Source organism: Myotis davidii, unplaced genomic scaffold (genome assembly GCF_000327345.1).
Source record: "Myotis davidii unplaced genomic scaffold, ASM32734v1 scaffold53, whole genome shotgun sequence".
NCBI classification, from domain to species: Eukaryota; Metazoa; Chordata; class Mammalia; order Chiroptera; family Vespertilionidae; genus Myotis; species Myotis davidii.
Window position 1 is genome coordinate 2,741,357 of NW_006286140.1, and position 6,235 is coordinate 2,747,591.

Here is a 6,235-nt window from a genome sequence, read left to right on the forward strand (position 1 = left end):
CTGCCATGTTCTCATGGCGACATGGACCCAGACACACTGTCTTTTCTCATTCTTCTATTAGTAATAACAGCTTTTGTTCCTTCCATTCTCCAAATGTGGTGAAGGCCATGTCGGGGACCCGAGGAAGAGGCGTCAATGTGCACAGGTCCGCCATTTCCTCTGAGTTGGTGGCCAGAGCCTTTCAGGTAAGGATCACCATTGCAGAGGCACGTGTTCCTGACTGTGGGAAAAGTTGTTAGCAAAAGACTGTGTACACAAAGCTCTTCGACCACAAGGCTGGAAGATGATCAAAACAAGCCAAAGCTTAATTAGAGCTGAAGATTCCCCAGCTGGGATCCATGTTAGGGACTGAGCTCCAAAAGCCATCACCGAGGAGGCAATTCCATCTCAAGTACTACAGGCCTCTGAGGCCACCAAAGGCAGCGCTGGGGATTTTTTAACTTTTTCATGTAATCCAGCATTGTGTGTGTGTGTGTGTGTGTGTGTGTGTGCATGTGTTCCCCCTAACCTAAACTCCAGGCACTCCTGAAACCTCATGATTCCTCTCTGCTCCCTAACTCCTCTCCCCTTCCATAAATTAAATTAATGAGGAGTTTTCTAAAAGAGTACATTCTCTTAAAGGCTCTGTTATTCTGAAGCTAATGGCTCTGACATGCAGCCAGGCCAAACAGTTGCAGGCAGCAATAACTCTTGCAACAGCTCCAAAAGTTAGCCTCAAATGTCACCGAGTCCTACCCTGATCTTTCTTCCCCTTTGATTATCACTGGTTGCCTTCCTTCCTCCCCCAACATTTTATAACAAACTCAAATGCATCAAAGAAACCAGTTAAGGATGTGAAGATTGAGAAACGCATTCAATCTTAATGTTATGATCTTGTCTTTTCCTTCCCACAACTTGCCTCTAAGAGAAAAGGACAAGTGTAAATTTGATGCCACACAGAACAAAACAACAAAATACATCTAAGGCAACAAGAAGGGGATGGGCATTTCTAAATGCCAGCATGCTAATCGAATACTTAGCACACGCCTACTGCAAGGATTGTGTCACATTTGTGAGGTTAATCATTTTTACTTGAGAAATAAGTGGACGTGTACATAATGAAGCGATCAAGCAAATTTGACAGAAGCAATTGCTTCCGATCACCTTCCTAAACTAACATCCACTGAGGTGATGATAAAAAAAAAACAAAAAAAAAAAAAAAACACCACACACACAACATACAAATGCAAACAAAATTGCAGGAGAACCTATCCTTAATGGGTACAAGGTCAAAATAAACAGTGATATTTATTCAAGTTCTTAAGCCTCAAATGCAAAAAATAATTTAGGCACATGTTTATAATTCGGCTCATCTATTTTGCAAATAAAATGTAAAATAACATATTCTAGATAAGATTGGTCCAAATTCCTGTAATCACAATTTGATCTAAAAATCTGGACAATTATGTCAAAATTTTAGTATATATGTTCCAAAAAGTTGCGAGAGAGAGGAAAGAAGGAAAAAGTAAAAGGGAAAAACATAAGAATTTGGATTTGCTTTCTCAACTGACCATGGCTTATGTGAACCAGCAATAATTTTCAAACAATTTGTCAGTGTACTCCATAAAACAGTGTCTTTCATGTAATGGCTACATGTTCCAAAATAAGAGATACAGTGATAAGACAGGTAAATGGAGCCCCTAACATATGAGGCAGAGATCTAGAAGAGGGAACTTTTCTCAGTAAGTACATATTTATGAAATAAATGATTTAATCTTGGAGAAAAGCAGCAAGCATGCTGGTCTGCGTAGTCTGTGCTGCCTTTCTCTATGCATAATCAAATCCTATTTATAAAGAATTTTAAAGTCTCCAAAGCATTTCCACATACATCTATCTCATTGATCCAACAGCAATCCATCAAGTAGGCATGCCCATTTTATAGATGAGAAAGGTGTGATTCAGGAATGTTAAGGGACTTTGCCCAAAGTGATTCAAATAACAAGTGACCAGAGAGCCACAATACATACCTTCTGATTCCTTAGTAATAGATCATATTTTTATATTATTAACTTCAAATTGACAATAATAAGGAATAAAAGAAATAAAAGGAAAATGAACACCTGTAGTGGATTTCCAACTATTCCACAAATCAGGACTATCACAGGCAAAAATATATCCAGATAAGTAGATGCCAAGCTTGCTTAAAGATTGGTGTAAATTTATTTTCACTTAATTTTCTTTTGAATCTACCTCCAGACCCTACTTCATTTCCTAACATCACAAATATTTGTCTAGGCTATGGTAGAGAGTTTATTCTGACCCTGGTTTTGTGATGTTATTGGCTGTTATTTCAACTGAAAACATACTTACCGGAGTACAGAGTGTTCCTTACCAATCCATCTTGCCCTGAGTTGAAAATGCCCAGCACTCAAAAGAATGGTCTGGTAATATTTAATATGAACACAGACATTTCTCTTCGAGTGTAATTCATTGTGCACACATCATTAAGGATCAAAGCACAGGCAAACCAAAGAATGGAAGAAGGAATTTGAAAACATCAAAGTTAATTATATTTGGTTGTCCCAATAGCTGTTACTCGTTCAATTAAGATGCTGCTTTGACCAAAGGACTTGTATGCATGCATATAAGCATAACCAATGGACATAAGACACTGGGGGATGGGGGAGGCTAGGGGACTGTCTTGGGCGGGGGGAAAAAATGGACACATATGTAATACCCTTTGTAATAAATAATAAAATAAAATTTAAAAAAAGATGCTGCTTTGGCTAATCTTAAGTCAAGCTGTGCCTCTAAAAAGTCCAAGCAATAAAAGCAGAAGTCAAAACACCCACAGCTGAATCACTGTGTTTCCTAACGAGCCCTCTGCATTTCCTAGGGCCTGCACAGTTCCTATCAATGTGCAATTGTCTGCTCATCCTTCACCACCAGATCCAGCTCTCCACACCTAGCACCCACGCAAATCCTCAATAAACAGGTGTTCAATGACACCTGTAGAACTGCTTCTTCATGCATTCTGTAACTTTTTAAAAGCCAATACAGAGTAAGAGGGTGAGAAACTAAACCAAACAATGAGACTGCTCCGTTGAAATGCCTGAGGTTATAGGGGGCTTTTTGGTTCTTGGTTTACTGGGAATAAACAGACTCTCATCACACCCTGACAGTGCTTATTCTTACACTGTCCCGGGTAGAAAGGACATAAGTTCTGTCACTTAGCGATTATGGTCTCTGCCTCATTATCCCCACTTCCAAACCCTGAGGGCTAGAATATTCCTCGATCAATATGCTCAATGGTACCATCTATGGCAGTGATGGAGAACCTATGACACGCGTGTCAGAGGTGACACGCGAACTCATTTTTTTGGTTGATTTTTCTTTGTTAAATGGCATTTAAATATATAAACTAAACATCAAAAATACAAGTCTTTGTTTTATTATGGTTGCAAATATCAAAAAATTTTTATATGTGACACGGCACCAGAGTTAAGTTAGGGTTTTTCAAAATGCTGACATGCCGAGCTCAAAAGGTTCGCCGTCACTGATCTATGGTTTAAAAAACTCCTACAAAGGAGGGAAATCTAGCTTTCCTACCCAATTGCAGTTACTGTTAAAAGGGACAAGTTCATTTTAGTGTTGTTTCCAGTAAACACTGGTAGAAAGAAAAAAAAATGTTAGAAGGCTACTGGCAACAACAATGCTTTATCATCTATGGAATAATTCTTTTTCCTCCATTAATATATTTTTTTCATGGGCGGGCGAGGGTTGGGGGGGTAGTGGTGGTGCCTGAGGGAACCTCAATTTGCCAAGTATTTATTGTACACCAGGAACTGGATGGAAACTTTCTAAATATTGTCCAGTGTAATCCTTCCCACAATCTTGCAGAAGAGGGAAGAATCTAAGTTGAGCTGGAACTCAGTAAAGTGCATTCCAAATGCAGCTGCAGGAATTTAAGTCAGCATGGGAGCTCATGAAAGTCTGTGAATCTCTCCTAAAAGCGTGACTTTCCCAAGTCCCCACGTCTTGGATGAGTTCTGAAATGAGAAATGAATGCGACCACCAGCATCCATCTGCCCAGTGTGCAAGCCCAGTTTGAATCCACTTCACAACTCTTCAGACAACTCAGCCATGCTCTTCGTTTCCCCTACGGTTTAATTTTATATGTCTTGTCACATCAACAGAGAAAGCATACCTTGTCTCTTCCCAGGTCTCTTCAAGGCCTTTAATTTATTTAAACACACACACACACACAACACTTAATCTACTGTAGTTCATTAAAGCATTTCAACACATTTTCATGGCCTAGCCATCTGCCTGTATCCAGTGTACTCTCCATACTGTGCTCTGACTTCTCAATCTCCCCCAAATTGGTGATGGTTAGGAGGAACATCGAGAATGCTCAGTATCTTAATCACTCTCTGCATCACAGCACGCAGGAAACCTGACTTAGAGATTTCCCATACCAACTCTCTATATGAATGATATCATGGAGGGTGGGCACATTTCTGACTTAAATAAACCCAGGAAACTTCTTTTTCTTTTTTCTGCAAAGATGCCCAATGTAAGACAAGGAAGCTCCGTTTTCACATGACTAGTCAAAAACTCTAGAATTCCTTGCTGATATGTTTGAAAAGTGTGTGTTCCTCGGTCAAAAGTCTGGGGGAGACTGTATTCTTTTACTAGATGGGCTGTATTTCACATGTTAGGAAACCGAAAATCTCTTATGGGGATTCTACATAAAACAAACATCACAAAGCGCGCGACCACACATATTCCAATGCAGAACTTCCAGCACGACTTCCACTCAGATCGCTCTCTCAAGATCTGCTCTGTGCTGCTATACCAATCACATGTGATAAGTCCTCAATGTCATCCAGAACTGAAATGTCAGCCCCAACTCACCCTGAATATTGAATGCACCTGGCCTGGTCCTCATGATGGTTATCCTGATCCAAGTGGTCATATGGGCCAATGGGTATGATCTTGCTGAGCTAATCATTTCTCATTTATGCCTGCAGATGTTTTCCTTGTGAATATACATCTATCTATGAAAATCTAGTAGATATAGGATATCCAACTAAAGAGCAGGTCTCTTAAAGAAATGAGAATATGGGTTCTCAGTTCCTCCTACAAATTAAGAAATGAATCCAGAAGGAAAAATCGGTCTCTCTTTGTATCTCAGCTTTTTCCCTTCCATCCACAGCATAACAGGGTCGAGAAGAAGACAGAAAACCAACTGCTTCCTTAAACAAAATTAAAGGGGCAGGGCTAAGAGTAGATTGGTGGAGCTCAAACTAGAATGTGCCTGAGAATCACCTCAAAGATGCTTGTTAAAATGACTTCAAAATGAATTCTTCCCCAGTGGTTTCTGATTCAGCATGTCTCCAGCTGAAGCCAGGAATTAGTACTTTTATCAAGTGCCACAAGGATGGACCGCCAGGGGCGCCGCCCCTCCAGGATCCCCAGCAAGAGGGGTGGATTCAGGGGAGAGTCGGTGGGAGAGGGAGCTGAGTCAGGCCTCTGGAATTCTGAAGTGGTTGTAGCTTTTGTTTATGGCCTAGTCCATTGCTCCCATTGTACAGCCTGCTCAGTTAAAAATTCACCAAACACACCAGACAGAAAGAAGCCTGCCATAAAAGCTCTGATAACACTAATGGTGTTAAATGAGGTTGCTTATTTAAATAAGGGCACCTGGTTTGTGCCTAGTTAGCTGCCTTCTTTCAAGATGTATCAAGATCCAGCCTCTCTGCTTTCTTTGCTTTAGAGAAGGAGGCTCTCATCTTTGGTTATTTCCATTTGTAACAACATCCCCCAGCCCCATCAAACACTGTCCAGTTTATCTTTATTGTTGTTTTTACTTGGTAAATTACCATTTGCTGCAATGGGCACAGTAATACGATTTTGTATTTACAAGTATTTTATAAATAGCACAGCTTGTGTTGTGTGTGTTTTTTTTTTCCTTCAGGTGAGCCTTAAACAAAAGTGAGGTAAAAATATGCTAATGATGGACTGATAAGATGAAATCAGGCTCCCTCCAAAAAACACACACATGCAAGGGTGGGGGCCTTTGCAGGTTTGAAAAAAAAAACAACACCTTAAGAACAGACTAACAGAACTTCAATAAAGCCAGAGCCACTGAAGCACGAAATGTCTAAGTACTATAAAAGTATTATTCTTAAAGAAGTTAATGCCGTCCCATTGAACATCTTATTCAACAGAGACATTTTGTGAAGCGCTGGCA